The following is a 21,130-nucleotide window of genomic DNA, read 5'->3' as shown; positions in this document are numbered from 1 at the left end:
AAATTTTTACCAGGCTTCCATGGTGTATCAGGGCAGGTTTCCCTGAAAGCTTGTGCCATGGCGTTGTGTTTCTATGTTTGTGTGTTCATGTTTTCTAAGGCATGCTCTCTACTGCGTGTAGAGTACCCCTACCCCTTTGATTTGTATTCGTGGACAGGGGAGCTAGCCATAGCTTTTAGCCAGCTTGTTAGCATACACGGATGAGAAAGCGGTCAGCTTTTGCAGAGGTGCGCAGTAGGTGTTTCTCAATATGCATACTACAGTGCTCCACACTGTCATGCTCCGAGTGCATTCTTAGAAGACGTTCTCTTGAGTTCATTCTTGTGAGGACGAGAGTGTGGAGAACACATAAAACAGTGCATTTGAGAAGCACACCCCCTATTGTATTCTCATGCTGCACTTTCTTCCAGCCAGGACAATGACAATAGAGATGAAACCAGATATACACAAAGCAAATTGTTTTACTTTATAACTATCAGCGAGCTACATGTGAATTGTAATTATCGAGCTCATCAGATAGTTTAACAGGCAAAAATGACCTAAAACTAATGTCATGCAAAGTAGATGTCAATTCTTCATTGTTAGTTAGCTAACAATTCTTTGTGACCATCTGGCTAGCTAACAGTAGTAGCTCGCCAGTTAGCCCTATTGACTTACTACGGGCTTGCGATCTACATATACTACAGTGGGTATTGTAGGCAGGTAAACATGCCAAAATTAACACAGCATGTATTTATTCAAGTATCCAGATAAAATATTGTAGTCAGGCAACATATGAGATGTCAGAGTTTATTTTCTCTCACTTCAGCTAAAATAACGTCTGCCATTGATTTCTAATCATTTTGTGTCATTCTTTTACATGGTTGCATCATATTTCTGTGCATACTTTCCATTGAAACTTGCATTGATTCATGCTTCAAAATATGTACAAACAGAGTACGCATTCGAGAAGTGCCCTCCGTGCTCTGTTTCGCATACTTTGATTTGGACTCACACTCCGACCCTCCTGTGCTTCAATTTGAGTGCTCGGAGCATGATAGAATGCATTTTGAGAAACACCCAGTATTTTCCAGTGATGCAACGTTCTTCCGGGAACAGGGCTTTCTTGGCCCTAGCCAACCCCAAATGTTATATCAACGCTGTGCTTAGGTTTTATCCATACACGTCTTCAACCTTGTCCTTCAGGATGATTTGTTTTAGGTTATGGATACATCTATTCATTGTTGCCAAGATTTACGTGTCAAGTTTTATGCTAAAGTATCATTTTTTTACATTTTGGGCAGTATTGTTATCTTTTATTTAGCAGCTTTGTGTTGTATCAATTCATTTGTGGCTGTCCTGTATTGGCTGGAATAGGATGTACTTGGTAGTGTACTGTATAGGCATTGGTATGGACCCTAAGTGATTTTACACATTCGATGGAGCTTGAATGTGTCTCCACCGGCACTTCAAAAATAATTTAGGTTGTTTTACCCAGTATTTGTTATCAGCCCAAATACTGTGTCAGACAGAGAGAACATTATGATCATGTGGATGTTAAACTATGTCGCTCTATGAACCTTCTTCACAGGGCACCTGGTTGTTCAGCTTTTAACCACAGACGGAGTGGACTGTATTTTAGGGAGGGTATTTCTTCGGAGGGGGACGTCGTTTTACGAAGGGATACTGCAGCTGAACCCGAAAAGCTTTGATCACTACGAAATATTTGACGATTAAAACTGTGAACTTCCTCATTGAAAAATATGCTTGAAGCTGGAAAAAACAAGACTAATGGAAACTACAGTATTCAGAGGCAGATGTTTAGGGATTTATGTACAGTGTATACGAGAAATGTAAAAGAAACGTCTGGGGAAACGTTCAGTGGTCACCCACTGCAGAAGTGGATTCAAATACAGTACCATTTCAAATCATTTCAAATATTTCAGCTGTGCTTGATTGAGTTTTCCTGGCTTTTATGGACCATTAGAAAAGTCCTAAAACTGCAGACCCCACCCATTTGACACTCTAGGCAGGCTAAAACAAACTCAAAGTATTTGAAAGATTTCAGATAGTATTTGAACTCGGGTCTGACCTACTGTACTCTTTCTTCTGTCTTCCCAAAGATGTCTGTTGTGGGCTATGTCCTGGCATATTGGATGGGTCAAGTTGACACAGTCAACCATTCCCACATCGTTTGTGTTTGTTGATTTAAAATGCCCCAAATGTAAAAATGTACAAGAATGGTATCAACTGTGGCTAAAACTACAATTTTAGTATCTCCCCATCTGTCTATGGAAGAAGCATAGCTATCAAAATACGTTTTCATTTCGAATTTAATTTCGACAGCTAAACACTTCCATATTTGCTTGCCACCCATGTATGTTCAATTGGTTGGACTCTCAAGGGTTCCTGTGACGACTTTGGAAACAAACAAAGCCTGTGGCCGTTGATTCAGCCACTAACTGTGGTATGTTTGAGGGATTGGGATGAAGACGTACACAGTGCACGGTGTGCAGAAGTAACATTTAGGCCAAAATAATTATGTCTGAGTTTATCAACGTTACGCATTGGGATACAACGCTTTAGACATGGGTCATATTCACTACGAAGCAAACGGGCGAAAACAGAGAAGGACGTACCTTTTGTCCAATAAGAAACACTATTTTTCCTCTACAAAGCATTTTGCTATTGTGTGCGCTAATGACTATGACCCTGCACTCATTGGCTTTGCAGACAGTGGATCGGCACAACTCACGTACATTCCAAAAAGAGGAGGGTTTCATCTGAAAGAAGAAACAACAATATATGCAATGGATTGATACAGTGGGTAGCACTTCATACATTATGTATGCGAGTCATTTATTGCTGAATGATTTTCCCCACTCCCTTGCGCTATGACGGTCAATGTTGCTGAAATGGCAATTTGACCTAGTTCAGGTCAAGTTGTTAAACCTAATTTTAAGAGTGATAATTGAGACGAGATCTATTCAGGGCAGATTAAATGGTATTCCTGAGAAAAAAGGGCCCATGATGAGATTACAGTGATTTATACTGTACCTTACATTTTTCATCAGTCGACATGACAATCATTTTTGTTGTCTTGGTGAGAGGAGTAGAAAGCGGTCAACCAACGTGAGATGATGTGCAACCAAAAGGTAACCTTTGGAAAGGTGACCCTTGGAATAAGATGGAATACGCAGCAGGAGGAAACAACGCAACTTGCCGCTCCACCACTCGTTATTGATTTTGTTCCCGAGGAGGGTCGCACAACTGTGTGCAGTACATATTCTGCTCTTCTATCGTGTGTGCAATGCTGTTGAGGTGGGAAAAAAACAGTGTTCGTTGATTGCAGTAACTTTGTTGTTGTAATATCTCAAACGGACGTGGCTGTTTCACCATTAGGGATTCAAAGAAAACGCTCGATTAATCCGATGCAATACATATATTTAATACTTTATCTAACATTTCGATAGTAAGCTGCCTTCATTTGAGTTTCAGAAAAACGTAGGGACCCTTTGATGACCCTTCTATAGAGAATGCATGCTAGGTTCCTGTCTCATTCGATTTTAATTCATGATCTCAGATGTGTTCTATGCATAGGTGCTTTATATATGCAGGAATGCCTCAAATGGCCCTGAAAATGAAATTGTTAAATTGTGTTTTTAATAGAATGGTCAGTAAGCATGTCTGGGTGTCTGAGAAAACAAACAAAATATGTTGCACCCAAAAAGTAGTGTTCTTAAAAACCTGAAACTGAAAGAGCTTTCCTTATTAATTTGAACACTCACAAAGCTGCAGCTTAACCTGTTCATGTTTGCCAAATGATAGTACATTCTAAGGAAATTATGAACAATATGCACAATATAGGTAGAAAATAGTGTCTTAAATTGAGCGTGAGACATAAATAGCGAATTGAAAGGATGTATTTTAGAGCTTGTGTTTGTGGTTAAGTTTCTATGACAATCCCACGAAGCCTGACCTCCAATGCTTTCAAACCCTTCACTCCAGTACACACGCACACACCTCAGACCGGTACAAGTTTTCCATCTCAGAAACACTTGTTGTGGTATTGTATATCCTCTGTGTGTGTGTACAATACCTGATATGTTATTTTTTAAAGTGTTTTGATCTCCTATATGTATATATGACTGAAATATTTCTACAGATAATACTGTATGTATATGTTGTGTATAGCTCCGGTGTACACTGACTAGAGAAACCCATCCACGCTGGGCGTGGTCTTGGGGGGGGGGGGGCTTTGAAAGGGAAAAAAAACATTCTAAAAGCTTTATTGGTTTGTGGAGGAGTAGAGATGAAATAAAATAATGGAAAGTATGACTCGTGTCTGTTTGACTCACCCCGTTCAGCGGTCTGTTTGTGTGTCCTTACCAACAGGACAAAGGAACTGTGATATTATTTCAATATGGGTCAAGTGTTTTTCTGTACCCCTTTGAGCAAATTTCACATGGCTTCCATTTGTGTTAGTGCTACATTTGGTCATTCATTAATGTAAAGTCAATATGTTCATTCATGTCTTTAATCTGATAGTGATGCTGCCATGTTACCAGGATATTTCTAAATAAGACATTTTAGAGCCCAATTAAAAGGATCGAATAAAGGAGTGAATGCATTTAGAATTTCAGCACTTCATCATTGTTCATTCATGTCCTTGCCTATGATTTCCCATGTTATCTGAGTTTGTGTCCCAAATGGCACCCTATTCCCTATATAGTGCATTACTTTTGTCCAGAGTCCTACACAAACATACATTCAGAGACATCCACTGAGTGTACAAAACATTATGAACATCTGCTCTTTCCGTGGCATAGACTGACCAGGTGGATCCAGGTGAAAGCGACAATCTTTTATTGATGTCACCTGTTAAATCCACTTCAGTCAGTGTAGATGAAGGGGAGGAGACAGGTTGAAGAAGGATTTTTAAGCCTTGAGACATGGATTGTGTATGTGTGCCATTCAGAGGGTGAATGGGCAAGACAAAATATTTAAGTGCCTTTGAACTGGGTAGGTTAGTAGGTGCCAGGCACATCAGTTTGAGTGTGTCAAGAACTGCAATGTTGCAGGGTTTTTCATACTCAACAGTTTCCTGTGTGTATTGAGAATGGTCCACCAACTAAGGGACATCAAGTCAACTTGACACAACTGTGGGAAGCATTGGAGTCAACATGGGCCAATATTAGGAACGTGTTCCTAATGTTTTGTACACTCAGTGTGCATTCCCTACATAGGGAATAGGGTTCCATTTGGGACGCACATAGCTGGGTCGTTCCACAAAATGAGTCTCTTTTGCATCCCTTTGATATTTTAGGTAGAAATTGTACACCAACTATAACATAAAAGCCTGTTATAGTAAATTATGTGCTCTTTGATATAGAACACATGGAAAACATAGAATTCTAAAAATAAACAATTTTGACATCCGTCTGTGCACTCTGTGACTTCGAGGAAGATTTTAACCCGAAAATGTCTCACAAGTTTTTACCATCATTGTGTAATGCCCTAATCATTTTATTGCTTTGACAAATACTTTTCTGAAGATTATTGTTATTAGGGATTCATTTTTAAAAAATAAAACAGTCCCTTATTTTAAGGTCAAACCTGTTATGTGAGCTGAACTCTCGTAATATGGTGAAACTATTCCTTTAAAAAAAAAATTTTTCGAAAGAAACATTGAACATCTAATGGTGAAATCATAATGTAAAAGCAGATGAGCTGGTTCTACACTCTTTGGGCATTTACTGGTGATTTGTGGTAGAAAACTGAGTGGGTCGAGCATAACATGTCAACCTTGTTACCATTAGATAGACATAGATTTTTTTAGTCAGTTGAAAATGACAGCATGTTAAAATTAGGTTAATTCATACGTTTTTTGTTCACCAAGTTACACTTCCCAAAAGGTGCTCATTTCGTGGAACAACCCATCTACTGTATCTCCCAGAAATGAGCAGGCTAGAGTTGTGGCCACTGCAGGCCGCACGTTCCATTATAAGCAAATGTTCCAGACACTTAAAGATGAGCGAAGAGGACAACTGTTGTTATGTACACCCAAGGTGTTAATTAGATAATATGTAGCACTAATGTGATTAAATTGTGTGAGTGATTGAGTGAGCGATCGTATGCATATGGCCACCAAATTGCGTCTTCCCCTTGTTAGGCTATAACGTACAGGCAGAAAGTAGGTATCCAGTAGGCTACTTATCAGTGAACTAATTGCAATCAACCTTTGTTCTTTTGTTTCTAGTACAAATTATGTATAGAACAGACTGTCTCCCTTGCTACTAGACAGTCATATGATGGCCTTATGTTGCATGTAATAAACGGCTCTCTATCCACCGGAAGTGTACCAAACTTACTAAAAGTGGCAGTAATAAAGCCTCTCTTGAAAAAGCCAAACCTTGACCCAGAAAATATAAAAAACTATCGGCCTATATCGAATCTCCCATTCCTCTCAAAAAAAATGAAAAAGCTGTTACTGCCTTCCTGAAGACCAACAATGTATACGAAACGCTTCAGTCTGGTTTTAGACCCCGTCATAGCACTGAGACTGCACTTGTGAAAGTGGTAAATTACCTTTTAATGGCGTCAGACCGAGGCTCAGCATTTGTCCTCGTGCTCCTAGACCTTAGTGCTGCTTTTGATACCATCGATCACCACATTCTTTTGGAGAGATTGGAAACCCAAATTGGTCTACACAGACAAGTTCTGGCCTGGTTTAGATCTTATCTGTCGGAAAGATATCAGTTTGTCTCTGTGGATGGTTTGTCCTCTGACAAATCAAATGTAAATTTCAGTGTTCCTCAAGGCTCTGTTTTAGGGCCACTATTGTTTTCACTATATATTTTACCTCTTTGTGGTGTAATTCTGAAACATAATGTTAACTTTCACTGCTATGCGGATGACACACTGTACGCTGTACATTTCGATGAAACATGGTGAAGCCCCAAAATTGTTCTCCATGGAAGCCTGGGTTTCAGACATAAGGAAGTGGATTGTGGCAAATGTTCTACTTTTAAACTTGGACAAAACAGAGATGCCTGTCCCAAGAAACAAAGAGATCTTCTGTTGAATCTGACAATTCATCTTGATGGTTGTACAGTCGTCTCAAATTAAACTGTGAAGGACCTCTGCGTTACTCTGGACCCTGATCTCTCTTTTGATGAACATATCAAGAGTGTTTCAAGGACAGCTTTTTTCCCTCTACATAACATTGCAAAAATCAGAAACTTTCTGTCCAAAATGCTGCAGAAAAATTAATCCATCCTTTTGTCACTTCTAGGTTAGACTACTGCAATGCTCTACTTTCCGGATAAAGCAATAAATAAAATTCAGTTAGTGCTAAATACGGCTGCTAGAATCTTGACTAGAACCAAAACATTTGATCATATTAATCCAGTGCTAGCCTCTCTACACTGGCTTCCTGTTAAAGCAAGGGCTGATTTCAAGGTTTTACTGCTAACCTACAAAGCATTACATGGGCTTGCTCCTACCTGTCTCTCTGATTTGGTCCTGCCGTACATACCTACACGTACGCTACGGTCACAAGACGCAGGCCTCCTTACTGTCCCTAGAATTTCTAAGCAAACAGCTGGAGGCAGGGCTTTCTCCTATAGAGCTCCATTTCTATGGAATGGTCTGCCTATCCATGTGAGAGACGCAGACTCGGTCTCAACCTTTAAGTCTTTATTGAAGACACATCTCTTCAGTAGGTCCTACGATTGAGTGTAGTCTGGCCCAGGAGTGTGGAGGTGAACGGAAAGGTACTGGAGCAACGAACTGCCCTTGCTGTCTCTGCCTGGCCGGTTCCCCTTTCTCCACTGGGATTCTCTGCCTCTAACCCTATTACAAGGGCTGAGTCACTGGCTTACTGGTGCCTTTCCATGCCATCCCTATTATCAAGTGGGCTGAGTCACTGGCTTACTGGTGCCTTGGGTTTTCCATGCCATCCCTAGGAGAGATATGCATCACTTGTGGGGGCTGTGCTTTGGCAAAGTGGGTGAGTCATCCTGCCTGTTTGGCTCTTCCTGTCCGGGTGTCTGGAGTCCCCTCAGTATTTATGCTGCAAAATTTGTTTCGGGGGTGTCAGTCTGGGGAGATCTTCCTGTGTGAATTTAAGTGGTCAATTCTCACTCTTTCTTTCTTTCTTTCTTTCTTTCTTTCTTTCTTTCTTTCTTTCTTTCTTTCTTTCTTTCTTTCTTTCTTTCTTTCTCTCTGAGGACCTGAGCCCTAGGACCATGCCTTAGGACTACCTGGCCTGATGACTCCTTGCTGTCCCCAGTCCACCTGGTCGTGCTGCTGCTCCAGTTTCAACTGTTCTGCCTGCGGCTAGGGAACCCTGACCTGTTCACCAGATGTGCTACCTGTCCCAGACCTGCTGTTTTCAACTCTCTAGAGACAGCAGAAGCGGTAGAGAGACTCTAAATGATTGGCTATAAAAAGCCAACTGACATTTAATCCTGAGGTGCTGACCTGTTGCACCCTTGAAAACCACTGTGATTATTATTATTTGACCCTGCTGGTCATCTATGAACATTTGAACATCTTGGCCATGTTCTTTTATAATCTCCACCTGGCACAGCCAGAAGAGGAACCGGCCACCCCACATAGCCTGGTTCCTCTCTAGGTTTCTTCGTAGGTTTTGGCCTTTCTATTGAGTTTTTCTTAGCCACCGTGCTTCTACACCTGCATTGCTTGCTGTTTGTGTTTTAGGCTGGGTTTCTGTACAGCACTTTGTGCCATCGGCTGATGTAAGAAGGGCTTTATAACTACATTTTATTGACATTTGATTGATAGCAAGAGACAACAAGACATCACACAAAGCAGCCACAACTGTCCGTAAGAGTGTCCATGATTGAGTCTTTGAGTCAAGCGATGGAGATAAAACTGTCAGTTTGAGTGTTTGTTGCAGCTCGTTGCAGTCGGCAGCTGCAGCGAACTGAAAAGAGGAGCGACCCGGGGATGTGTGTGCTTTGGGGACCTTTAACAGAATGTGACTGGCAGAATGGGTGTTGTATGTGGAGGATGAGGGCTGCAGTTTATGTATCTCAGATAGGGGGAGTAAGGCCTAAGCGGGTTTTATAAATAAGCTTAAACCAGTAGGTCTTGCGACGGGTATACAGAGATGATGTCACATTCTGACCTTAGTTCTTTTGTTATGTCTTTGTTTTAGTAGGGTTAGGGCGTGAGTCGGGTGGGTTGTCTATGTTCATTTTTCTATGATTTGGTATTTCTGTGTTTGGCCTGGTATGGTTCTCAATCAGAGGCAGCTGTCAATCGTTGTCCCTGATTGAGAACCATACTTAGGCAGCCTGTTTTCACCCTTGAGTTGTGGGTGATTATTTTCTGTGTCTGTGTGTTCCAGACGGAACTGTCTGGGTTTTTGTTATTTCACGTTGTTATTTTGTATTTCTCTGTGTTCTATTAAAAGTATCATCAACACTTACCACGCTGCGCATTGGTCCTCCGATCCTTCCTACTGCTCCTCGTCAGAGGAGGAAGAAGACCGTTACATATGACCAGTTTACAGAGGAGCATAGAGTGCAGTGATGTCCTATAAGGAGCATTGGTGGCAAATCTGATGTCCGAATGGTAAAAAGGGGTTCTTCATGGAAGATCATAGGAAATCCCAGGACACAGTGTCTATAACACTGTAGTAAGCTCACATAGTTGCTGTCACATACTCCACACAGATGTCACTGACTAGTGGGATATCCATTTCACACTGAGCCAACAATGTATGTACGTACAGCATTCTTATAAATACATTTTCGATCAGGTTTTTGCTTTGTCAATGAAGCTCATGAAACTGTTTGTCAAACTGTTTTGTCTTCTACTTGTAGCCCTGAAAATAGAAACCGACTTCAATGTGAGGCTAAATACGAGGGCATTGCATTTCCGATTTTTCACTGGGGGATTTAATGGGACTGACTATGACTGACACCAAACTAGAGTTGTCTTGGGGGTTGTTTTAGTATGGGTGTCTTTTTTTGCGTGTTCGCATGTCACAAGCGTTTGTACATTCACTCTGGCGTAAAAGTACACAACCAGTCTCTCACCTATCTAGATCACTTGAAACAGTCTTACCACTAACCAGGTTCTGTGTCTTTAAGTTGCCTCAGGAAGAAACACACAAATCCAATGCAACAACCCAGCAGTTTGTAGCTTGAGCAGACCATTTAAAAGGGGTTAGAAACCATAAATCATGCAGGAGTGACGGTGGGACTCAAAGAGTTAAAGGGCAACGGAACTTCCCGATGATTTGACGAAGACCAAATTCAAAAAGAAAGGTGAGTTATAGATCTATCATTCTCATTGAAAACAAGTCTAAGAAGCTGTAGATCTGTTCTAAGCTTCCTGTTCTTAGGTTTTTGTTTTTGCATCTTTTTTGCATATTGCACCTTTAAGAAATTCATGACTGAATTCAAACCTAGGTTCATTTCTTGGGTGTAGTTTGATGTGGGAGTCTGTGTGTTCACAGGTGGGAAGAGTTAGCCAAATGATTTTGCCAATTAGCTTTAGGTGGCTGGTGTGCAACCATGGCAAAGTTGACTTTGGAAAGCCTATCTGTGGGGCTAGTTAGATTACACAATGTAAATGAGACAACCTTTTGGTTTTCGCTTGCAATTTGTATATGAATTTCTACAATGTATAGTTGGTTTGAGGTTCTTAAGTCATTCAAACGTAGCTATTGTAATTGTAACACATTGTCCAACGTATGCACAACACTGAACGCACTGCAACTGCCTCTGCGACACAATGCTTCAAGGCAAACGCAGTGTTTCATTGGAAATGAATGTAATTCTGGCGTACCAAAATGGAATGACTCTGTCGGTGTGATCGAAGCATAAACTGTGCATGCTTTTTCCAAATCGCAGTGTGAGAACCACGTGACTGAAAATGTACCTGGACATGATGGTTCTTCCAAAGACAAAACAGTCGGGTTTTTTTTTATTTTTACAAAAGCAATGTCTCAAAATCATCCCCACATGTAATGGAAACGGCAGATATAGAAGACATTTTTTTAAAGATAGACAACATTTTATCTGTTCGACAGGGCTGGATTTTTCTTTTGTCTAACTTTATTATTGTGACAAATGATGATGGAAACGCTGTTGTTCGAATACATGATGATTGCTGAATAATTTAAGGTACACGGGGGCATTTGAAGTCATCACGTAACTATAAAGCTCCACTCCACATTTTATTCTAAATGCGTCCTACTTGCAAAATTACTTCAGATCTACAGGAGTGCAAGTTTCACCGTGGCACAGACCGTAGCGATACGTTGACATATGAGAATAATTAGAATATGGCAAATGTTAGTAAATGATTGCATTCTATCCATGCCGGCTTCGTGGGCCTGACACATGAAACAGTCTCAACCATTTCTTAAAGCGCATTCTGCATAAATGGGTAATGGAAGCACTTCAACCACAACATTATTATTCAACACTGTAGGTTTTTGCAAAAAATATATCGTTTTTTTTTCTCTGTGTGACGTCATTACGTCCTGCTGTTTAATCGACACAAGATAGTTACGTTGAAACGCACTCCAGCAGACAATTTTGACATATTTTTCTATTCCATCTTTCTAAAATGTTGGGGGAAAAAATCACTGGACAAGTTAATGGAAACATAGCTAAGATCCACTCACTGGGTACAAACTGAATCAATGTTGTTTCAACCTCATTTGTCATCATATTGTCACATAGAATCTGTGGAAAATACCCTGGATTTGCAAAAAGTAATTCACGTACCACAGAATTATGTCATCATGGTAACCAATTTTCAACATCGCTTATACAAGGTTTGTCTATTTTGCATTTGTACCTTTCATACAACGTCAGATATTCAATGGTATATCCACTATCAGAAAAAAACAGGCTGGGCAGCACCTCCTACTCTAGAGTCTATCTACAGCATGGGTGTCAAACTCTGGCCCGTGGGCCAAATTTGGCCCGCGGGGTAATTATATTTGGCCCGCGAGACAATACCAAATTACTACTAGAGCTGGCCCGCCGGTATTATACAGCGCATTCACCACTAATACTACGAATCCCATAATGCTCTGCTGTTTTCGCGCGCCAATCAGGACAGGACCCAGAAACGCTCTCTCCTCTGTGACAGTAGTCATAGCAACATAGACGCTACAACTGTCAGCGAGCTAACCCTTCCCAAAAATGGCGAAAAGAAAGGCAGAAAACAGGAGCTTTCTGGACAAGTGGGAGGCAGAATATCTGTTTACATATGTAAAAGACAAACCTGTTTGTCTTGTTTGTGGAGTCAACATGGCTGTAAGTAAGGAGTACAATATTAGACGACACTATGAAACTAAACACCATGACAAATACAAGGACCTGGACATGACTCAAAGGAGCCAGAAAGTAGAGGAGATGAAAAGAAGTTTGGTTTCACAACAGAATATGTTTAAAAAAGCCACATCACAAAGCGAGGCTGCTGTAAAGGCTAGTTATATAGTGGCAGCAGAGATCGCAAAATCAGCCCGGCCCTTTAATGAGGGAGAGTTCATGAAAAAGTGCATGATGAAGGTTTGTGACCTCGTATGCCCAGAGAAAAAACAAGCATTTTCAAACGTGAGCCTGAGCAGGAACACAGTAGCTGATCGCACATGTGATCTTGCCACCAATCTGTATGACCAGCTGATGGAAAAGGGAAAAGATTTTGTTGCGTTCTCCCTCGCTGTGGATGAGAGCTGCGACGCATCTGATACTGCTCAGCTGTCAATCTTCATCCGTGGAGTGGACTCAAATCTGTGTGTTACGGAGGAGCTATTAGGATTCAAATCAATGCATGGCACAACCACAGGAAAGGAAATCTTTGAGGAGGTTTCCAAATGTGTAACTGAAATAAAGCTGCCGTGGGATAAACTCGTTGGATTAACGACAGATGGTGCGCCAGCGATGTGCGGTAAAAAGAGTGGACTGGTGGGCATGGTTCGGGAGGAGATGCGGGAAGAGAACTGTGCAGGTGAGCTAACTGTTTACCACTGCATCATACATCAGGAAGCACTGTGTGCCAAAGCCCTAAAGATGGAACATGTTATGTATTATTATTATTATATTATTATATTATGACCACAGTAACACAGGTAGTTAACTTTATAAGAGCCAAAGGTCTAAATCACCGCCAGTTTAAATCTTTTCTGGAGGAGTGTGGTTCGGGATACGCAGACGTGCCGTATCACACAGAGGTGAGATGGCTAAGCAGAGGAAAAGTACTGAACAGATGTTTCGAGCTGCGTGAGGAAATATGTCAATTCCTGGAAACCAAAGGGAAGGATACAGCAGAGCTCCGGGAGCAAAAGTTCCTGTGTGAGCTGGCCTTTCTCTGTGACATCTCGAGCCATCTCGATGCGCTGAACCTGCAGCTTCAGGGGCGGGGGCGCATCATCACAGACATGTACGCTGCAGTGAGGGCCTTCAAAACTAAACTGTGCCTGTGGGAGAATCAGATGCTGCAAGGAAACCCTTGCCATTTTCCCAGCTGCCAATCCATAAAAGCGCAGATCTCTACCGCCGTGTTCCCATGCGCACCGTTTGCTGAAAAACTCAGTGTTCTCGCCGCTGAGTTTAGCCGGCGATTTGCCGACTTCGATGCCCAGAAATGCAAGTTTGAACTGCTTAGTAATCCCTTCGCAGTTGATGTGGAAAATGCACCAACCAACATCCAAATGGAGCTGATTGAACTCCAGTGCAACGACACGCTGAAGTCAAAGTATGATGCTGTGGGCGCCCACAGTTTCCACGGTTCATCCCTGACACAATGCCTCAGCTCCGCACCCAAGCTGCTCAGATGCTCTCCATGTTCGGCAGCACTTATCTATGCGAGCAACTTTTCTCCTCGATGAAGATGACCAAAACAACTCACAGGAGACGTCTGACTGATGAACATCTTCGCTCGATACTGAGGATTTCTTCAGCTCAGAGCTTGAGCCCAGACATTGATGAACTAGCATCCAAGAAGAGATGCCAGGTATCTGGCTTGGGCACATCAGATTAGACCAGTGTGCAATAATTAATGTTTTCTTTATGCACTTATTCTTGCTACAAGGCATGGGCTTGAATGGTTGATTGATTTATTATCATTTTATTTGTAAAATTATTAACCAGTGGAAAAAGTTTATTTTGGTATTTAAATCAGAAGGCTGCAAATAGAAAAGAGGCATACAATTTTTATTTAAATTTTATTTATTTAATAAATGAATGCCATTGATGTGTTTTTTCATTTGAAATTTGATTTTCCATGTCTCCACTATTAAATTATATATTGTATAGTAATAAGCGATGCTTGTTCCATATTCAATGTTAAAGCAAAACTTGTTTGGGTCCATATTAAAAGGTTAATTTGTTCAATGTTGGCCCGTGACTTTGTTCAGGTTTTACATTTTGGCCCACTGGGTATTTGAGTTTGACACCCCTGATCTACAGTATCCATTTGGGCTCCGATCCAGGTTTTCACCAAGCCCTACTTAGCTTTGATGTTGTTTCCTGACTACTACCAATGTGCTATCGTGAGAATGAGTCTTGAGAGATCTCTTAATAACTAAATAGATTCACTGTTACTATCCAAGTCATTCCAAAGGAAAGGTTTAATAACCGAACAAATGAAATGTAACCATACTTTATAAGTCATATATCATCAATGATACTATTTAGGGCTTTTTGGAATTTGCAAAGTCATCAACAGCTATTGTTAGGGGGTGGCAGGTAGCCTAGTGGTTAGAGCTTTGGGCCAGTAACGAAAGGGTGCTGGGTCGAATCCCCAAACTGGCAAGGTAAAAATATGTTGTTCTGCCCCCGAACAAGGCAGTTAACCCACTGTTCCCCCAGTAGGCCGACATTGTAAATAAGAATGTGTTCTTAACTGACTTGCCTAGTTAAATAAATGGAGATGGAGATGTGAATCCAACATATCAATTATTAAATTGTAGACAAACTGGAATTAAATTCAGACTAAGTCAGCGGTCAAACACAATGTTGCTATTTGGGGAAACTAATATATTTGCTAGTTAACCATATGTTTAATAAAGTTGTTAGCTGTCAACATGTAGCTAGCTAACATTAGCTAAATCGAAACTGCTGGGGGGTTAACTCCCACCATCATCACTCCAGCTAATAATGTTCGGTTTCTAGAAAAGAAAAGCAATATATTTGCTAGCTATATTTCAAACAGTTGTTACTGACTATTGGACAGTTTTTGTCAAACTACTTTGTTCCACTGCCTGTTTATTGATTGAAAAAGTTGACAAGAAATAGGCCCCTCCTGCAAATAGGCTGTATTGTTTTGGTATAATTTGGTTGAAAAGGCTTGTTTACATTTACATTACTGTTTAGTTAGTTACTGACTGACTAGGCATCTTTATTATTCATGTTTTGTTGTTATTGCATTTCAGAAGGAGAAGGAGAAGGAGTAAGATCACTAGAAAGCAGAATGCTGCCAGACAACCACAGGACCCTAGAGGTATTACAGTCAATGCTTATGAACTGGATATTGTATATGAATTGCCCATTTATATCAATGACACTAACAAAATGGTTGAATTGTTCAGCAACATGTGCAGTAAATGGTAACACGGCTTTGGTGATGAAGGGTACATAATGTATATATTGTCATCTTCCCATCAGGCCTCTGCATGCTGTGACATGGGTCTGGATGGTAATACATCTACTTCCAGCTGCCTGACTGTTACTTTACCTGACAATTAAAGCGAGAGTCTCCTTATCTCTGTCTCGTAGACATTTAACATGTTAACGTGTATTTTATGTAGTCACTCATTCATACAAACTGCCACAGTAACAATAACGGACTTATATTCACTTGTCTATTTGTCCTATTCTTCAGGCTAGTGTGGTATATATATTTTAGTTGGCACAGCTGTGTGATGTCTTATATACTTATATTCAATACAAATGGAAGTCTGCATGTTGTTTGATGTTTAAGTTACAATACTAGTTAGTGAACATGTGAAAAACTGGCTATTTTGTAACAACTTTTATAAAACGAACATGAGTAGTTATTACAAAACTTTGTGTTTGGTGATTATCCTCCAAATTTGGCCTTTGAAAAGCCTTGATACTCTAGTTGCATCCTTCCTCAGGGAACTGTCTGCTGATAGCTGACAACAGGGTGGCAGTTTTTTTTATGTGCAGCTCTAGAGTTCCATGGCCCAGCAGACTCACCTGGGGATAGGGGGATGGACACGTGTTAGTTTGTCTGGGTGACTTGTCTGGAAGAGATAGCATGAGTTTTGGAGTCAGTACATTAAATCCAATCCAACCAGTGGCCCTGGATAATATGCTGTATGTCATCACACAGACAGACAGCCATAGTGAAGGAGGTTTATGTAACAGCGTTGCTTCCGTCCCCCTCCTCACGCCAACCTGGGCTTGAATTAGGGATGCGTAAAATATACAGTACCTCAATGGCATTCAAAGAGAGGAGTGTGTTGGGGGAGAGGCTTGAGTTGTGCTGTCCATCAGAAAAGTTGCAAAGACTATCCTTCAACCAATTAAAAACGTAAAACGGTGTATTTCCTGACCAAACAGCTGTGTTGGACATGTGTTTCATGAATTTTGGTTTATAAACAGCCTTACTCTGTGGTTCAATTTGAATCTTCCCATTGGCCCATGGCCTCCTGCCAAACCCTCTAATGAGTCTCTTTGACAGGTTACTCCAGGGGTAGACAGGTTTATGATGTATAGGGCTTCTCCACTCCTCTTATGAGTGGAGAATTATATATATTTAAAAAATATGCATGAAATTTATGACATTGAGTGCTCCATGTTTCTGCTGGTAGCAGGCCTTAACCTGGATGCATGGAAATGTCTTGCAGGACTCCTGCATTGGAGTACGGTTGTATATATCTCCACCAGGCTCCTGGAAATCAAATAACAAACCTGCATAGATTAACTAAATAAAATGGTACTTGCATTTAGTCAATTGAAGTCATGGCAGCCATATGTTTTACACAGCAGTGTACAGGTTTTTGTTCCAGCACTTCACTAAAACCTCATTCAACTAACTGTGGTCTAAATTGAACAAAAACTTCAAATTAAAATCAAATCAAATTAAGTCACAAATACGTGTTTAGCAGATGGTATTGCGGATGTAGCGAAATGCTTGTGTTTCTAGCTCCAACAGTGCATTAATATCTAACCAGTAATATCTAACAATTTCACAACAATACACACAACACAAACAAATCCAAAGTAAAGGAATGGATTTAAGAATATATAAATATTTGGGCGAGCAATGTCAGAGCGGCATAGACTAGGAAATAGAATACACTATATGCTGTACATATGAGATGAGTAATGCAAAAAACATAAACATTATATAAGTGACTAGTGTTCCATTATTAAAGTGGCCAGTGAATTCAAGTCTAAGTATGTTGGGCCTCTAATGTGATGGCTATTTAACAGTCTGATGGCCTTGAGGTAGAAGCTGTTTTTAAGTCTCTCGGTCCCAGCTTTGATGCACCTGTACTGATGTCGGCTTCTTGATGATAGCAGGGTGAACAGGCAGTGGCTCGGCTGGTTGTTATCCTTGATCTTTTTGGCCTTTCTGTGAAAATTGGGTGATGTAGGGTTCATGCAGGGTAGGTAGTTTCCCCTGGTGATGCGTTGGGCAGACCGAACTACCCTCTGGAGAGCCCTGCGGTTGCGGGTGGTGTAAATGCCGTACCAGGTGGTAATACAGGACAGGATGCTCTCAATTGTGTATCTGTGAAATTTTGTCAAGGTTTTAGGTGCCAAGCCAAATTTCTTTAGCCTCCTAAGGTGTTGAGCCTTCTTCACCACACTGTCTGTGAGTGAACCATTTCAGTTTGTCAGTGGTGTGTACGCAGAGGAACTTGAAGCTTTCCACCTTGTCCACTGCGGTTCCATCGATGTGGATAGGGGGTTGGTCCCTCTGCTGTTTCCTGAAGTCCACGATCAGCTCCTTTGTTTGTTGATGTTGGGTGAGAGATCATTTTACTGGCACCACACTCCCGGGGCCCTCACCTCCTCCCTATAGGCTGTCTCGTCATTGCTGGTAGTCAGGCCAATTACTGTTGTGCTGTCTGCAATCTTGATGATTGAGTTGGAGTTGTGTGTGGCCATGCAGTCATGCAGTCATGCAGTCATGGGTGAACAGGGAGTACAGGAGAGGGATGAGGACGCATCCTTGTGGAGCCCAAGTGTTAAGGATCAGCAAAATGGAGGTGTTGTTTCCTACCTTCACCACCTGGGGGCGGCCCATCAGGAAATCCAGGACCCAGATGCACAGGGCGGGGTTGAGACCCAGGGCCTCAAGATTAATGATGAGCTTGGAGGGTACTATGGTGTTGAATGCTGAGCTATAGTCAATTAACAGCATTCTAACATAGGTATTCCTTTTGTCCAGATGGGATAGGGCAGTGCGATGGCGATTGCATCGTCTCTGGATCTATTGGGGTGGTAGCAAATTGAAGTGGGTCTAGGGTGTAAGGTAGAGGTGATACAGTGCCTTGGAAAAGTATTCATCCCCCTTGGTGCTTTTCTTATTTTGTTGCATTACAACCTGTAATTTAACAGGATTTTTATTTCATGTAATGGACATACACAAAATAGTCCAAATTGGTGAAATTATTTAAAAAAAAAATAACTTGTTTAAAAATAAAAAGTGGTGCATGCATGTATATTCACCCCCTATGCTATAAAGCCCCCAAATAAGGTCTGCTGCAACCAATTACCTTCAGAAGTCACAGAATTAGTTAAATAAAGTACACTTGTGTGCAATCTAAGTGTCACATGATTTGTCACATGATCTCAGTATATATACACCTGTTCTGAAAGGCCCCAGAGTCTGCAACACCACTAAGGGCACCACCAAGCAAGCGGCACCATGAAGACCAAGGAGCTCTCCAGCAGGTCAGGGACAAAGTTGTGGATTAGTACAGATCAGCATTTGGTTATATAAAAATATCTGAAACTTTGAACATCCCAAGGAGCACCATTAAATCCATTATTAAAAAATAGAAAGAATATGGCACAACAAAAAACCTGCCAAGAGAGGGCTGCCCACCAAAACTCACGGACCAGGCAAGGAGGGCATTAACCAGAGAGGCAACAAAGAGACCAAAGATAACCCTGAAGAAGCTGCAAAGCTCCACAGTGGAGATTGGAGTATCTGTCCATAGGACCACTTTAAGCCATACACTCCACAGAGCTGGGCTTTACAGAAGAGTGACCATAAAAAAAACATTGATTAAAGAAAAAAATAAGCAAACACATTTGGTGTTTGCCAAAAGGCATGTGGGAGACTCCCCAAACATATGGAAGTAGGTACTCTGGTCAGATGAGACTAAAATGTAGCTTTTTGGCCATCAAGGAAAACTCTATGTCTGGCGCAAACCCAACACCTCTCATCTCCCCGAGAATATATTTTTATTTTTCATCGTCAGGGACTGGGAAACTGGTCAGAATTGAAGGAATGATGGATGGCGGTGAACCTATTTGAGTTTCTGCCTATAGGAAGGGAGGAACAAAATGGGGTCATGATCAGCTTTTCTGAAAGGAGGGTACAAACACAAAATAGGAAACAACTACCCACAACCACAGGTGGGAACAGGCTACCTAAGTATGGTTCTCAATCAGAGACAACGATGGACAGCTGCCTCTGATTGGGAACCATACCAGGCCAAACACAGAAATACAAAACATAGAACAAAACAGAATGCCCACCCCAGCTCAGGCCCTGACCAAACCAAAGTATTGACATAAAAAAGGAACTAAGGTCAGGACGTGACAGTAACGTCTTTACTTTGTATAAATAACTTTTCTTCTCCCCTTCAAGTTACTTCCTGAGATTTGCAAATCACTTTCTACAAACTTACAAAACTTTCTACAAGTTTATGAATCTCTTGGTAATGTGACAACAGTGACAGAACCCTGAGCTGCTCAGAAAAAAATCTGCACATGTATTTTTGATTCACAGCGGAGTATCCATAGTCGTAAATGTTTTAGTAATAATTCTGAAATGTGCTTGCATATCTTATTGAATATATTCAAGTGTCTAGTTACACGTTTGGGACCATAGTTAAATATTTCACACATCATGGTACAAGTTTACGAAATTAAATGACACATTTCCAAATTGTCCTTACAACCACGAATCTCAATGTATGACCACGAAATTCAAAATTCAGATTTACGTGGTTCTGTCATCCTTATTATCCCATAATCATGTAGGCTATACCCGCACTGTATCTGCGAGTTCGAGCTGTTGGCTATGTACCAAGACCAGAGTGGACATATTTGCTATATATAACGCAACATTTTAAGTCCCAAACCATCAGTAGAGCTGAAAATGCGATGTAAACCCTTTTAACTAGTATTTGTTATTTGGTACACGGGAAATTAACTGCAACAGTTATTTGTATGTGCACACACAGCCATTTACCTGCAACAAGTAATTTGATGAAAACACGCCACTGGGTACAAACTGGTTGAATCAACGTTGTCTCAACGTAATTTGTCAACGTATTCTGAGGGGGAATCCTTGTGGAAAACAGATTGGATTTGAAAAAAGTTGTTGTTTTGAGGGTGAAAGTTCAACCACAGGATTATGTCATCATGGTAACCGATTTTTACATAAACAAACCTTGTATAAAATATGTTGAATTTGTATGTTTGAAACAATATGAGATTTTCAACGTTATATCCACTATCAGAAAAAGAAGAAGTTTGTGCAGCATCTCATACTGGAGAGTTTTGATCTACAGCTATCCCTTTGGTCTCAGATCCAGGATTTTAGCCAAGCCAACCACTGAGCTTTGATATTTGTCATTGAATACATGTGCTATCCTGAGAATAATTATTGAGCGATCTCTACTGAAAAACTAAATATATTCACTATTGCTATTGAAGTCATTGCAAATGACAAATAATCTACAACTTAATAATCAATATGTTGGATTCACATCTCCTTCTCAACCAAAGATCTATGTTAAAGAATAGGACTAGATCAAATCAAACTTTATTTAAAGTCCATTTAAAGTTTGATTTGATTTAGTCCTATTCTTTAACAATATTATATTTTATATTTGTTTGAGATGAAGACATGAATCAAACATAACAATTATTAATTTGTAGAC

The 21,130-nt window shown here is 40.8% G+C and overlaps 1 long non-coding RNA gene across 1 annotated transcript; it reads left to right on the top strand.

The window, feature by feature from the left end:
* The first annotated feature begins 15,412 nt into the window (after positions 1-15,412).
* LOC118391652 (uncharacterized) lies at positions 15,413-15,757 on the top strand. The gene is made up of 2 exons (XR_004827177.1): positions 15,413-15,474; positions 15,639-15,757. It is a non-coding gene; the product is annotated as an uncharacterized LOC118391652 (long non-coding RNA).
* The last annotated feature ends 5,373 nt before the right edge of the window (positions 15,758-21,130 follow it).

Source organism: Oncorhynchus keta, chromosome 12 (genome assembly GCF_023373465.1).
Source record: "Oncorhynchus keta strain PuntledgeMale-10-30-2019 chromosome 12, Oket_V2, whole genome shotgun sequence".
Lineage (NCBI taxonomy): Eukaryota > Metazoa > Chordata > Actinopteri > Salmoniformes > Salmonidae > Oncorhynchus > Oncorhynchus keta.
The sequence above is the reverse complement of the archived record's forward strand: the minus strand, read 5'-3'. Positions and strand labels throughout refer to the sequence as shown.